Source organism: Saccopteryx bilineata, chromosome 2 (assembly GCF_036850765.1).
Source record: "Saccopteryx bilineata isolate mSacBil1 chromosome 2, mSacBil1_pri_phased_curated, whole genome shotgun sequence".
NCBI lineage: Eukaryota > Metazoa > Chordata > Mammalia > Chiroptera > Emballonuridae > Saccopteryx > Saccopteryx bilineata.
This window is the reverse complement of record NC_089491.1, coordinates 238,982,458-238,998,791: the sequence shown is the minus strand read 5'-3', so window position 1 is coordinate 238,998,791 and position 16,334 is coordinate 238,982,458. Positions and strand designations below refer to the sequence as shown.

Genomic DNA, 16,334 nt, shown 5'->3' with positions numbered 1-16,334 from the left:
CAGTAAATAAAATCTTTAAAATAATGTTAAAAGGAAAATAAAGAAGTATCAGGATGAAAACCCTACTTGTATTTAAAGGAACTCTGAAATAGTAAACAAGGAAAACTTATCCATTATAGAAAAACAGCAAGAAATTACTTTGTCAGTTTCTGCATTAATACTATGTTGATTATTACATATATACTGGCAAGGAAGTCAGTATGTTGTCACCATTTAGTACTGGTTCATACATCAAGGACCTAAATGAGAACTGATAACCAAAATCAGGAATGTTTTAGAAAGCACTAGGCAAGTTATCTGTTACCTTAACTTCTTTCAAAAGTAAATGTAAATTTATGGAAAAGAATCGGGACTTTGTAGGTGGAATCCTAATTTCTAATTTGTATACCTTTTAACTAAACCACAGTAAAACCAGCCAATGGTATGTTAATAAGTCACAAACTTTCTGTCAAGTTACACAATGTCAAATGAGAATTAAGTAGCTCTAAATGTCTTTGAAATTTCATGCTTATGTTGGAAACTCACATGCCTTTTGCAGTTCACACAGCATAATATATTCAAATTTTTATAACTATAGCAATGTTTAAAATATACCCCCTCCCCCAAGGTGATATACCATTTTAACTTTTTGTATTCTTTGACACTTGGCTGTAGTACTTCCATTTTGAGAAGTAAGGTGCTGATGGTCAGTTTTCATTTAATTATCTGGCTTAAAATATAATAGTTTGAAATATCCCATATTAGGAAGCACGACCAACGTTTATTTCACTTTTGAACACATGCTTTTTTTGTAGTATATGGATGGTGTGCAAAAGCACAGGTTAGGCCTGACCTGTGGTGGCGCAGTGGGATAAAGCGTCGACCTGGAACACTGAGGTTGCCGGTTCGAAACCTTGGGCTTGCCCGGTCAAGGCACATATGGGAGTTGATGCTTCCTGCTCCTCCCTCCCCTTCTCTCTCTCTCTCTCCTCTCTCTCTAAAAATTAATAAAAAAAAAAAAAAAAAAAAGCACAGGTTATTTCAGATGTAAATTTTCAGTAATCTAATACAAAGGGGGGAAAACCCACATTTTTTTTATCAAAAAAACAAGTAAGGCCAATTTTTCCAGTTAAAAATAGGAACTAATTTCACTAGTGATTCAAAAGAAAGACATGAATTGATGCTGGTTGTTGGTATAGTTTTGGTAATAACAGACATAAATCTTTTTCAAGCTGAAAGAAAGGCTAATAAAAAGAAATGAACCAATCTAATTTACATATAGGTAAGAAATATAGCATTCAGCTTTTCCTGTGGAGGCACTGGGATGAGAGGTGTGTGGCCCTCTCCTTTCCACGCCATGATGTGTGCTAGTCCACTGGTACCAGTGTACTCTGAAAAGGGAAACCGTCCAGCAAGACATCACTCTGCCTGCTCTGTTCGAGGCTCCCATTTGACCAGATATTGTGAACTTTGCTCACACCAACTCGCTCAAAAACAACAGACAGCCCTAAGCTGTCTTTGAATTGACAAGTCATTAAACCAGAGCTGAGTCATGGGTCCTGATAGAGTTGTGGCTTGAATTCCCCGAGTTCAAGGTGGGGGGAACTCATTCTGGCCAGGGTGCTTTTGGAAGTATGTGTCGTGGGGACCTCATGTTTGCACCAACTAAACCTGGTGCCGTTGGCAATGCAGAGTGAGCACAACACAGACAATCTATGCCATCTGGTCTGCCCTGCTGCTTTGGCCATACCGGCACTGGTCATATCTAAAGCTCATTATATTGAGAAGTTCCTGGCCCTGGCATGTTGGCTCAGCGGTAGAGCATTGGCCCAGTATGTGGAAGTCCCAGGTTCGATTCCTGGTCAGGGCACACAGGAGAAGCAACCATCAGCTTCTCTACCCCACCCTCCTATCTTCCCTTACTGCAGCCATGGCTCGAACAAGCAAGTTGGCCCAGGACCCTGAGAATGGCTCCATGGCCTCACCTCAGGCGCTAAAATAGCTTGGTCAACGGAGCAGTGGCCCCAGATGGGCAGAACATCAGCCCCAGACAGGGGTTGCCTGGTGAATTCCTGTTGGGGCGCATGCGGGAGAGTCATTCTCTCTGCTTCCCTCCCTCTCACTTGATAAAAAAAAAGATAAAAATAGAAGTTCCTGAACTTCTTTGGTAGACAAAGATAAAGTTGAAGGCTACAAGAAAACCAAGGAGGCTGTTTTGCTTGTTGAGGAACTTAAGACCTGGAATGATATAAAAAAGGTCTATGCCTCTCAGCGAATGAGAGCTGGCAAGGGCAAAATGAGAAACCGCTGTATTCAGCGCAGGGGACCTTGCATCATCTATGATGAGGACAACAGACAGTATCATCAAAGCCTTCAGAAACATCCTTGGGTTTCTCTGTTTTATGTAGCAGACTGAACATTTTGAAACTTGCTGCTGGTGGGTACGTGAGTTGTTTCTGAATTTGGACTGAAAGTGCTTTCCCCAAGTTAGATGGTCTGCATGGCACTTGGCGTAAGGCTGCGTCCCTCAAGAGTAACTACAGCCTTCCCATGCACAGACGCTCAGTGCAGACCTTATCAGAATCTTGAAAAGCCCAGACCCAAAGATCCCTCTGAGCACTAAAAAAGCTGAGAATCATGCTGAGGCTAAACCTGTGTGCAAAGACCATGTGGCAGTACACCATTCTTCACCAGGTAAGAACCACAAGCTCTGGAGGATAGAGCAACAGCAGCACTAGAAGCCAAATCAGATGAGAGGTGGGTTCCATGCCAGAAGCCTGTGGTAGGGAAGGAAGAAAAGAGGCTGTTGGCATTATAAAACAGAAGCCTTGGGTGGGAGAAGTTGCTGCTGCAGCTACCAGGAAACCAGCAGCTGGGAAGAAGCCCACAGAAAAGAGACCCACCGCAGAAGAAAAGAAGCCTGCATATAAACCTAAATTTGTTTATCCTTAAAGGTCAGATCACGTTGGACAGTCAATTTTGAATAAAAATTTGATCAAAGGCAGTGAGAAAATATATATAGCATTCAAAATATGAAAAGAAGTGTTAACTCATTTGAATGAAACCTAATTTAAAATTCTTAAAAAGTGTCAAGATCTGTCAGAACCTCTGAACTGTGTGCTCTGTGAATAGTATTTTTGTCTCCAGTGTGAGTGTACCATGGTAGTTCTTATAATTTTGTACACGTCACACTTCACAATAAGAGCTACCATGAAGTAGTTTCTGTTTGAAAAAATACTCCATTTAAATTAATGCACCTGACTAGGTGGTGGCACAGTGGATAGAACCTTGAGCTGGGATGCTGAGGACCCAGGTTCAAAATCCGCAGTTGCTATTTGGGCGTGGGCATAGGCTCACCAGCTTGAGCACTGGGTTACCTGCTTGAGCCTGGCATCATGGACATAACCCCATGGTTGTTGGCTTGAAGCCCAAGGTCTCTCACTTGAGAAAGGGGTCAATGGCTTGGCTGGAGCTCCTGGTCAAGGCACGTATGAGAAAGCAATCAATGAACAAACTAAGTGCTGCCACTGTGAGTTGATGCTTCTTGTCTCTCTCCCTCCTGTCTGTCTCTGTCTCTGTCCTCTTTCTCTCAACCAAAAAAAAAAATATATATAAATAAATAGTATTCTTCAGAATATATTTGTTTTCATTATAGTCTTTTTTATTATTTTAAAATTTATAATTTATTTTTTAATAAATACATTCAGATGTTCAAATTCAAAAGAAGTAGAAGAGCCCTGGCCGGTTGCCTCAGTGGTAGAGCGTCGGCCTGGCGTACGGGGGACCCGGGTTCGATTCCCGGCCAGGGCACATAGGAGAAATGCCCATTTGCTTCTCCACCTCCCTCCCCTCCTTCCTCTCTGTTTCTTCCCCTCCCACAGCCAAGGCTCCATTGGAGCAAAGATGGCCCGGGCGCTGGGGATGGCTCCTTGGCCTCTGCCCCAGGCTCTGGTGTCTGCAGAGCGATGCCCCAGAGGGGCAGAGTGTTGCCCCCTGGTGGACAGAGCGTCGCCCCTGGTGGGCGTGCCGGGTGGATGCCGGGTGGATCCCGGTCGGGCGCATGCGGGAGTCTGTCTGACTGTCTCTCCCGTTTCCAGCTTCAGAAAAATACAAAAAACAAACAAACAAACAAAAGTGGAAGAGTTTACAATATTTATTATTTTTATATCTTAGAGTTTAAGCATTTGTAAGTATTAATATCATTATTATATATTTTTCTTTTCCCTCCTTTAAGCCTAAATGGTAGCATATTTATATCTGTACTTCTTTACCTTGAAAAAAAGTTTTTTACATAACACGTAATTCCATATCATTATATAAAGTGCCTTCTTCATCGTTATTTTCTTAGGACTACCTGGTATTCCGTTGAATGACTGAATACCAGTTATTTTAACCAGTGCCTGCTGTGAATACTTTTAGATTGTTGTCTTAACTCCGTACAATATTTTAGTGTTGAAAATCGATTCTTGCTTACAGACAGAAATATTGCAGAGTTATGAAAAGAATAAAGAAGAATGTTGGTGGCTGGATGAGGAAGGTAGACTTTAGCCAGTTTTTGTTTGTTAGAGGTAAAGGTTCATTTAAAGACTTATTTTTCTATTTGAAAACCAATTTCTAAGACTGCTGTCACACATATATGCACATAAGTGATAACATTCTATAGGAAAGGCTTAAAAGAAAAACCTTGATCAGTCTGAGGCATCATTTGGGCATCTACTTCCTGGGAGAACCTGTGTCATGGAGCCAGAGGTCTAGGTTTGTATCCCCATTGATCTGGGAATGTGGGCAAGCCTGAAATTACCACTGACTCTATATCTTTTTTACTTTATCCTTTTAAAATTATTTTTGTAATAAAAAAGACTAGTTGTAAGCAGTGGTTTCTATGTTTGTTATTTTCTTGCTTTTTAATATAATTTTATGACTCTGTTCTGTATGTTCCAATTTCAAAAACTGATTTTATTGAATAAATTTTATAAAAAGATTATAATGCTCTATCTAATCTTTGGAAATTTTTCCACTAATACTACATTGGTAAAATTCATATTATTACTTGTCACTAAAATTGATCCATCCTCCATTGTTATGTACATTTCATTCTATGTCTATAACCAGAATTTAATTACCTGGTCTTCTGTTTATGGACATTTGGGTTGTTTCTCCCAGCATTTGTTATTGTGAACAGTGCTTCCACAATTATTTTTTTATGCTTGTTTTCTATTGTATGTGAATGAGTTTCAGTTACATACCTAGGAAATGAGTTGCTAGGTTATAGCATATGTGAATTTTCCACTTCAGGAAACAATGTCAGTCTTTTTACCAAAGTGCTTATACTGCAACAAATAAATTTCTGCTTCTGTGTTGTGAATACAGATAGGGTTCCTACTCATGGGAATTACATTCTACTTAAATAAATACACAGATAATTTTAGAAAATTGCAGTTATGCAAATTTCTAAAAAAAGGGATGTTGGGTGCTGGGGGATGGATATTTTTTAGCCGGTTTCTAATTGTTGGAGGTAAAATGTGATTGGAGAGGTTGTTTTAGTTAATGTGATTGTGGAGGGCCTCAGGGAGGGACATTTGAGGCCAGACCTGAGTGAAGAGGCAGCCATGTCAAAATCTAGGACTCCAGGTGTAGCGATGCAGTGGCACTGGGGAAGGGATGAACAGGGTCTGCTGCAGGAACAAAAAAGCCATTGTAGTTGGACCGCAGTGGAGCAGAGGGAAGTGAGGGGTGAGCAGGACCTAAGTCTTACGGTGAAAATGAAGAGCTGTCAGAAACTGAAATAGCTGAGTGATAGAAGCTTATTCAGATTTTGAAAATATCACTCTCACTATGATTTTAGTAATGAATACCAGACGAGGATGGGCAGGAACAGACACAGATCAATTAGAAGTAATTGCTAGTCTAAGTGAGATGTGATGATACCTTAGACTAAGGTGGCAGGGGGAGGAGAGAAATAGATTCAAGATGTGTTCTATAGCGAAAGTGATAGGATTTGCCAATAAATTAGTTTGGATTTTTTAGGGAGGTATAAACTTTTAATTTCTAAAACCCCTAATTAAGGTGACCAACTTTTTTACAATGAAAAGAGGGACAAAAATAAATTGAAGAAAACAATATCATAAATAAAAGAAACATTTTATTCATTGCAACAATAATACACTATAATATGATAAATGCATAATAAAAACATTTATAATATTTTATATTGTAATTATGCCTACATGCCTATTAATTTTTAATAATTGTAAGAAAAAAGTACTCATTTAGTAAAACTAAATATGAAACAAAACCACTAATTTGGAGTGATATTTGGGTGTATTTATCATTTTCTAATTAAAAAACGTGTTTTAGGCAACTATTTAATCAAAATGTGTTATTAATAGATAAGGTTTGAGGTTAGATTTCCACTTTAAAACTCAAATTTTGGGAAAATACTTGTAAATAAAATTATATGTATTTGGAAATTATTAAATAGATAATGAATGAATAAAATGTGAATTGTGCTTACCTGTCTATGATTGAATATTCACTGAGAAAGAAATAATCGTGAGTCTACAATGTCGTATGTGCCGTGTCATGTTTCAGTAAGAAGTACACAAAGCCATTTGCGCACTCAGTATATCACACGCTCTCTCAAGGTCTCCTATGTGGAGTGCATGCATCTCATAATCGCATCTCTCCGCACTGTACTGATCCTTGATGAATCGCCATATCAAATACGAATACATCACATCACATGCAATGGATCGACTCTGCATTCATTGAATACAGACATTTATAGATTAGTCTCCCAATATCAAAAAGGAGGACATGTAGGAGGACACTTTTCAAAGGAGGATGAAACTTACAAAAGAAGGACTGTCCTCCCTAAAGGAGGACAATTGGTCATCTTACTTTAATGGTTAAAAGCAAAATGTATGTTATTTAGAAGCTTTGTCTCTTGATTAAAATAATTTGCTCAGTGATTTTAGCAGTGTTAACTGGTTTTTACTCATCCATTTAAATCTGTTTTCTGAGAAGTCCCAGCAAATGTTCCAGCCGGTTCCCGGGTCTAGCTCCAGTCCTTTCCTGTACATTTCCTGTCACTGCTCCTTGCTTTATATATACCCTGGTCTTTCGTGTTGTTCCTTTACTGGTGTCTGTCTGGGAACATCTGTCCTTGTTCTACCAGCCATTTCTTGATGTCCGTTCTTTAGTCTTGTGTCTGCGCTCTGCAGGCATATGAAGAACCTGTATCTGTAGTATAGGACCATGCCACCGAAACCTAAACTGCGTGGTAGGTTGGGTCAGAACAGCCTGAGGCTTTTGATATTTGGGTTGAGGAAAGAAGTTGAATCTTAACTATTAGAATTTCTCTATAATTCAGTTATTTTCATTTCTATATAATTAGAATTGTAAGATACAACTGATTCATAAGTTGATACTAGATTTAAGCCCATCTATTAACGTAGCCTTCACATTTTAACGAGGTTAATTTTAATAAATCATGTTATGTTATACTTATGCTCAAAAGTATATATAATTTTATCCTGGCTGATAGCATGGTTAGTGTGTTTTCGATATGCAAAGGTTATGGATTCAATCCCTGGTCAGAGCACATATAGGAACAGACCAATGTTTTTCTGTCTCTTTCTCTTTCTCTCTCCTTTTCTGTCTCTTAAAAAAAAGTCTTGGCCCTGGCCGGTTTGCTTAGTGGATAGAGCGTTGGTCTGGGGTGTGGACATCCCAGGTTTCATCCCCGGTCAGGGCACACATGAGAAGTGATCATCTGCTTCTCTTCCCCTCCCTCTCCTTTTTCTTCTCCTCTCTCAGGCAGTGGCTTGATTGGTTTGAGCATCAGCCCCATGCACTGAGAATAGCTCAGTTGGTCCAGGTGGTGTCAGCCCCAGGCAGGAGTTGCTGGGTGGATCCCGGTTGGGGCACATGCAGGGAGTCTGTCTCACTATCTCCCCTCCTCTCACTGAAACAATACTGTAGTCTTTATTTTCTTGTGACCAAAGACTGTGTGCTCTAATAATACCACTGAGCACATAGTTCTCTTTTTTATATTACCACCACCTGGGGCAGAATTTGGTTTCCTCTTATTTGAAGACCAAGCTTAAGGGTGCCCACACACCTGTAATTGTACCAGTACTTGAATTCCAGCAGATAACTGAAAAAATGGTATAAACCCACTTTTGCTATAGATGATGAAAATTGCAGAATAGAATATACATATTTATACATAATAGCATCTAGGGCAGGACTCGGGCAAGAATGTGGGGAGGAGTACAGAAAATGTGGGCTGAATTCTAGAGCGGCCAAATCATGGTAGGTGCTATGTAAGGTAGCTAGGTGACTTAGTTGGGGGTAATGTCTGGGAAGGTGAGATTTTATTAGTGTTCTGTGGCTGCTATAACAAATGACCACAAACATGGTGGCTTAAAACTGAAGAAATTTATTCTCTCCCAGTTCTGGAAGACAGAAGAGAAATCAAGATGGCCCTGGAAATCAAGATGTTAGCAGGGCCACACTCCCTTCAGAGGTTGTAGGAGTCTTTGGCTCTTTTGGTTTTTGGTGGCTCTAGGTATTCGTGGCTTGTGGGTGCATAACTTTGATCAGTGCCTCGGTCTTCACATGGCCTTCTCCTGTGTCCTAGTCTCTTATGTCTCATAATGACACTTGTCATTGGATTTAGGGCCCACCTGAAGTTCAGGATGATTTCATCTCATTATTTCTAACATCTGCAAAGACCCTAATAATGTAATATTCACTGGTCTTCGTGTAAGGACATGGACATACCTTCTTGCCAGCCACCATTCAACCTATTTCAGTGATACAAACCTGGGAATTGTGGAGTAGGGAGTCAAAGATAGGGACAACTACCTTTGTTTATTTGTCCCTGTAGAACCTAGTTATCATGGGAGAGGCTCCCTTTCAAAGGATTGTAAAATTCATAAAGCAATAAAGTTCATAGGCTGAGTAGTTCTCCCCACTCCACCCTGGAGAGAAGCTTTTGTTTGTATAAAAGTTGGTTTAGATAGCAGGTTAAAAATGTTTTTGAATAACTAGTAAGGAGCTCTTTGGGAAAACTTCCTAGAAAGCAATATTTTAAAATTAATTCTTTTTGTACTTATTTCAGTTCTATTTATTTTTCTTCATTTTATAAAAGGTTTCAAAATATACAGAATAGTATAGAGACTTACAGCGTTCATGAGCCCATTGCTTAAATTTAATAAACTTTCAGTTTGTCATACTTATTTAGTGTATATATTTTAAAGAAGGATAAAAAATACAATAGGATATTCATTTTACATATATATTTTAATCTTAAAGTTATTTCACAATGCTTTGAGCACATTTTAGGGTTTAGTTATTCATAATTCATATTTTTGTAGTATGTTATGCTGATGTCAGCAGGACTTTCTTTTAAACCCATATTCAACTGGGTATTCTGAAGTGAAAAAGTTTATAGTTCTGAAACAGCATGAATCAACTTGGTGATATTTAAAATTGATTAAATTGATTCTTAAAGAAAATCTTCTTTAGAAACTTTAATGTTAGATAACTTGTCAGTTATCAAGTAGTAATCTCTCTTGAACTATTGAAATAGTCTTATTTTTGTTTTAATTTATAAAATAGTGAAATATTTCAAACAAACAAAGTACAGAGAGGAACATAAACCAGCATACCAGCTTTATTAATGTCTTATATTTTGCCATCTTGCTTTAGAGATATTTTTTAAAAACTTAGTGATTTTAGAGAGGGAGGAAAATGGGAGGAGAGGAGAGAGAGAGAGAGAAACATTGATTTGTTATTCCACTTACTTATGCACTTGTTCCTTGATTCTTGTATGTGTCCTGACACATACAAGCTGGCTTGAGCATGAGATAGAACCCACAACCTTGGTGTATCAGTACAATGCTCTTAGTCTGACCAACCAGGGGTGGATATTTTTTCAAACAAAAGCTTTATTGCATGCATAGTTAACCCATTTTATTACTTCCTTTCTTTTTACCTAGAAGTAAACATTATCCTGAATTTGGTACATTATCATACTCATTCATGATATCTTTTCTATTAAGAAACAATACAGGCCCTGGCCGGTTGGCTCAGTGGTAGAGCGTCGGCCTGGCGTGTGGGGGTCCCGGGTTCAATTCCCGGCCAGGGCACATAGGAGAAGCGTCCATTTGCTTCTCCACCCCCTACCCCCTTCTTCCTCTCTGTCTCTCTCTTCCCCTCCTGCAGCCGAGGCTCCATTGGAGCAAAGATGGCCCGGGCGCTGGGGATGGCTCCTTGGCCTCTGCCCCAGGCGCTGGAGTGGCTCTGATTGTGGCAGAGCGACTCCCCGGAGGGGCAGAGCATCGCCCCCTGGTGGGCAGAGCGTTGCCCCTGGTGGGCGTGCCAGGTGGATCCCGGTCGGGCGCATGCGGGAGTCTGTCTGACTGTCTCTCCTCCTTTCCAGCTTCAGAAAAAAGAAAAAAAAAAAAAAAAGAAACAATACAGCCTGACCAGGCAGTGGTGCAGTGGATAGAGCATCTGACTGGGACACAGAGGACGCAGGTTTGAAACCCCAAAGTCTCCAGCTTGAGTGCAGGCTCATCTGGCTTGGAACACAGGGTCGCTGGCTTGAACGTGGGATCATAGACATGACACCAAGGTTCTTGGCTTGAGCCTAAGGTTGCTGGCTTGAAGCCCAAGGTTGCTGGCTTGATCAAGGGGTAACTTGCTCTACTCTAGCCCCCCAGTCAAGGCACATATGAGAGCAATCAATGGACAACTAAGGAGCTGCAACAAAGGATTGATGCTTCTCATTTCTCTCCTCTCCTGTCTATCCGTCGCTACCTGTCTCTCTCTCTGTCACAAAAGAAAAAGAAATACATAGCATTAGTACATATTAAAACTTATAACATTTCATATTTATCACTGAAGCTCTTTTTCCATCATTTGTGATACTTATTCATGTTGCTACATGAAAATATATTTTACTTTAGCTATTGTGTAATATTTTTGTATGACAACGCGGTTATTTCATTCATTATCTCATTTGAAGACATTTAGAGTGTTACAGGGGTTTTTTTGGTTTTTTTTTTTTGCAGATTATGTTGTATTGAACTTTTTTTTTCTTTTGTATGTGTGTGACAGAGACAGATAGGGACAGACAGGCAGGAAGGAAGAGAGATGAGAAGCATCAATTCTTCGTTGCAGCTCCTTAGTCTCCTTAATTGATTTCTTTCTCATATGTGCTTTGACGGGGGGAGGGGCTACGATAGAGTGAGTGACCCCCTTACTCAAGCTAGCAACCTTGGGCTCAAGTCCGCGACCTTGGGGTTTCAAACCTGGGTCCTCCATGTCCCAGTCCAATGCTCTATCCACTGCGCCACCACCTGGTCAGGTTGTATTGAGCAGTCTTATACATGTTTCCTTGTGCAAATGTGTGAGCTCTTTAGGGCAGTGGTCCCCAACCCTTTTTGGGCCGTGGACCGGTTTAATGTCAGAAAATATTTTCATGGACTGGCCTTTAGGGTGGGATGGATAAATGCACAAAATAAAATTATGCGACCGGCATAAAAATTGTGGTATTTTTAAATATAATTGTTGAACTTACTAGACAAGCGTCAAGAGTGAGTCTTAGATGGATGTAACAGAGGGAATCTGGTCATTTTTTAAAAAAAACATCGTTCAGACTTAAATATAAATAAAATGGAAATAATGTAAGTTATTTATTCTTTCTCTGTGGACTGGTACCAAATGGCCCACGGACTGGTACTGGTCTGCGGCCCAGGGGTTGGGGACCACTGTACTAGGGTATTCTAAATTTTATTTTTTTCCCCAAAGACTTTTTATTTTAAGATTTTTATATATTCATTTTTTAGAGAGGAGAGGGGAGAGAGAGAGAGAGAGAGAGAGAGAGAAGGGGGGAGGAGAAGGAAGCATCAATTCCCATGTGTGCCTTGATCAGGCAAGCCCAGGGTTTTGAACCGGTGATCTCAGTGTTCCAGGTTGACACTTTTATCCAGTGTGCCACCACAGGGCAGGCTCTTTAGGGTATTCTAAATGTGAGTTGCTGAATTGAAGAATACATGCAGCTTCAGTGTTAATAGATTTAGACAAATTAATCCCTGACGGAATGGCGCCAGTTTTGCTCAAACCAGTTATGTATTAAAACTCCTGTTATTCTGTATCTACTGCCAAGAGTTGGTTAAATATCTTTTTATTATGGATATTTTCAAATATATTCAGAAATAAATAGTAGAATATGATAAATTCCCATGTACCCCTCACCTGGCTTCAGCAGTCTTTATCATATGACCAGTTTTGTTTTATCCAAAGCTACTCCTACCAGCCAGGATTATTTTGAAGCATATCTGCATCATTATATAATTTCATCAGTACCTATTTCAATGCATAATGTATATTTATAAAAGATAAAGGTCTTTTAGTAACATTAATATTTATTTAGTATAGGTATTTTTAATTGAAGTATAACTTTATACATATAGTAAAGTGCATGTCTTAAGTGTCTGGTTTGATGTGTTTTGACAAATGCATATATTTGAGTAATTTTTACCACAATCAAGAACTATTGCATCCCTCCCACTAGAAGAGATCTATGAAGATCTGATTCCTGCAGAAGATAGAAGGAAGTAAAGAAAGGTGGGTAGGAAAAGCCTCAGACTGTGGTTTGACAAGGCCATTGAGCCATTTGACAAGGCCAGTGAGGAGCCATTGAGCCAAAGTTACGGATTGGAGGAGCCATGTGCTTCCCTGGAATAGGCTTGCCTTTATATCCCTATAGCACATAATCATTGGCTAGGAGCAAGCCCGAGAAGTGTGGCAGCCAGACTTCTAAAGATGGCTTGCTATGACTCCTGTCCCCATGCTTTCAGTCAAACACTAATCCAGGTACTATTGAGAAGGGATTTTTACAAATGTAATAAATGTCTTAAATCAGTTGACCTTGAGATAAGGATATTAGCTAGATGGACCCAATCTAATGACAGGGGCCCTCAAAAAAGATTTCTCAGGCTGGCGGCAGAAGGGTAAGTCGGAGAGATCATGAGAAGGATTAGGTGTGCTATGGCTGGCCAGAGACATAAGGGTGTGTGTGTAATGAGGAATGAGAGTGTCCTCTAGCAGTATTTTCACCTACTGGTCCACCAGAAATTTATTGCCAGTCTGCAAAAGAGTTGACCACCCTGATGTTGTATGAAGATTATAGACCTAATGATCTTGGTTGAATTTGCTTATGTTCTGGGTGATTTCTGCTGTAGCAGTCCCCAAAATAATTATTTTATTTTTAATGGTCCCCAAGTGCAAAAAGTGAAAACCGCTGCTCTGCAAGTTGAGAGTTGCTCTTGGTTGACTGCTAGCAAGGAAATGGGAACCTTAGTCCTACAACTGCAAGGAACTGAATTTGGCCAACAACTTGAATGAGCTTGGAAGCTGATAGATGAGAGCCCAGCCTGGCTGATGCCTTGATTTGGGCCACCTGAGACATTGGTTGATATCACTAATCTCATCAGAAAAGCTGTCAGATTTATGGTGGTAGGTAAAATTTTTTCAAAAATCTTAACAAATACTGACAATTGTTTTCCTTGAAATGACAGGCTTCATTTTTTGAAAAAACATGTGCCATGTATCTTAGTTGAGTACCATAATTTGTCTGCTGAACATCTCAAATAAAGATGGTATTCAATGAAATTCTGCTCTAATTTTTATTTTCTTCTACTGACTTTGGGCTTTGTTCTTCTGCTTTTAGTTCTTTAAGGTAAAATAATAGTTTATTTATTGGAGATTTTTCTGGTTTCTTGAGATAGGCCTGTAATGATGTAAACATTCCTCTAATTATACTTTTGCTATATCCCCTGAGTTTTGATATGTAGTGTTACCATTCTCATTTGTCTTGGTATCTTTTGATCTCTTTTATTTTTTCATTTGCCCAGTTGTTTAATAGCATGTTGTATAATCTCCACATATTTGTGTTTTTTCCAGCTTTCATTTTGCAGTTGATTTCCAATTTCAAAGCATTGTGGTTGGAGAATATGCTTAGCATGATTTCCATCTTATTTGTTGAGGCTAGTTTTATGTCTCAACATATGGTCTATACTTGAGAATGTTCCATGTACACTAGAGAACTATGTATAAGCTGGTGTTCTGGGATAAAATGCTCTGTAAATATTGATTAGATCCATTTTGTCTAAAGTGTCATTTAAGGCCAATAATTTTCTTACTGATTTTCTATTTGGATGATCTGCCCTGGTAGTCAGTGAAAAATAAGGCTTGTTCATTTTGTATCTTAAGCACTCAAGTGATTGATTACCTCAAAAAAACCATATATTGTGTTTTGAAGTCTAAGTGCTTTTATGCATACTTCCCATTTCATTACACAGACTATATATAGACACATAGATTCAGCAATCAAGATTGAATAAAATTAGGCTCCAGGTCAAGGTGGTGGTGGTGGAAAATGCTGTACTTGCCGCCTCCCATGACCACTTCATAATTACAATTAAATTACATTGAGAACCACCTGAAATGTAGCTGAATAGAAGTCCTATAACTACAGATGTGCAAACGCAGCCTGGTCCAGACTCTTAGGTAGAGTAGTGACAAGGAATGCACTGGATTTACGCACAGTGTGGAGGTTAAACTGTGAGGGATATCTCAGTTGTGGAAGTCCCCCCTGAACAGTGAGGGGTCCCAGCTCCACACTAGGCTCCCAAGCTCAGTGTTCCAGTGCTTGGAACTGAGGTCCCCTTAACTTCTAGCTGTGAAAACTAGGAGAGACTGTAGCTGAATAAGATGGAGGGTTGTTGGAGTCCCAGATGTTCCTCTTAAAGGGCTCATGCATGAATTTATTCACTGACCAACTTAGTTACTCTGAAATTCAGCACTGGGGCAGCAGCTTAAAAGGCCAAGGGACTTATGGGGAGAAATTGAATTGTGTGGCTTCAAGGTGGGGACTGAAAGGGCACCTTTATTCCAGACTGAAGTGCTGGCAGAAGACATTGTTCTTTTTGGCCTGACCTGTGGTGGTGCAGTGTATAAAGCATTGACCTGGAACACTGAGGTCACTAGTTCGAAACCCTGGTCTTGCCTAGTTAAGGCAAATATGGAAGTTGATGCTTCCTGCTTCCCCCCTCTAAAATGAATAAATAAAATCATAAAAAAAGAAGACATTGTTCTTTTGCTGTACCCTCCCATTGCAAGCACAGGCTGATGCTATATCTGAGTCTCCATCAACATAGCTAACACCATTCACTCCATTCTGGTTCTTTCCCTGGAGCCTGCCTGACTCAACTTTTCAGACTACCCAAGCCATTTTTAGTGGCTTTTCTGTACAAATAGCCTTTCTTGACTCATGCTGTAGACATTAAAAAAATCTCTCAAAGGTTCACAGACCCCACACAAGTAGCATCTGACCTTGGTGTGCCTTGTATATCTTACTAATAAGCAGCGCCAAGCCTGGCATTAGTGGCAGCTGGCCATAGATCACAGCTTAGCCTCTCTCAGGTACATACAAGCCCAGTACAACTGGTGACCATCTGCAGATCACTTTGTAGCTCATACCAGGTTAACCTGGCAGGGCACAGGCAGTGGCTGACCTTGGCCTGCACCTCCCAAGAGGACCTAGAATCAACATACCTTGTTGCTGGCCTCAGACCATACCAGAACACCACCCAACCACCTCCACAAACAACATATTCAAAGGGCAGACTCAGCAAGGACCAAAGCCTAGCTAAGGTAAATCCTGCTATATAGCATCTGCCACTGTACAATAGCTCCTCTACTATAGTCATGGCCAGTTCTTAGAACCAGTCAGTCTAAGGGTCAGTTTCTCCCATTGATGTGCCAACAGCAACCACGGCTCCATTACAACTGGAGGGCACACACAACCCACACAAGAGACATACCTGGATAACCAGGTTGAGGTGACCAGGGAGGCCGTACCATTGGGTCCCAAAGGATACCAACTATTTAAGGCCACTTTACCAAAACCAGGAGTCATAGCAGCTCTATCTAGTACATAGAAACAAACACAGGGAGGCAGCTAAAATGAGACAAAGAAACATGTCTCAAATGAAAGAACAAAATTCCAGAAAGGGAATTAAATTTGAGGCAATCTACCAGATGTAGAGTTCAAAACACTGGTTATAACCAGTTGCTCATTGATCTCAGAGAGAACTTCAACAAAGATATAGGAAACAAAAATGGAAATAGAAATCACAAAAAAGAACCAGTCGGAAATGAAGAAAAAATAACTGAAATGAAGAATACATTGAAGGCAATAAGCAGTAGATGAAGCAGAGGATTAAATCAGCAATTTGAAAGATGAGGAAGCAGAAAACACCCAAATCAGAACAACA

The 16,334-nt window shown here is 39.9% G+C and overlaps 1 protein-coding gene and 1 pseudogene across 2 annotated transcripts in view; both read left to right on the top strand.

The window, feature by feature from the left end:
• Positions 1-16,334, top strand: part of ARHGAP32 (Rho GTPase activating protein 32) — a 394,792-nt gene that overhangs the window by 75,993 nt on the left and 302,465 nt on the right. The gene's annotated exons all lie outside the window — the stretch shown is intronic.
• Positions 1,337-2,931, top strand: LOC136322453 (large ribosomal subunit protein uL4 pseudogene; annotated as a pseudogene).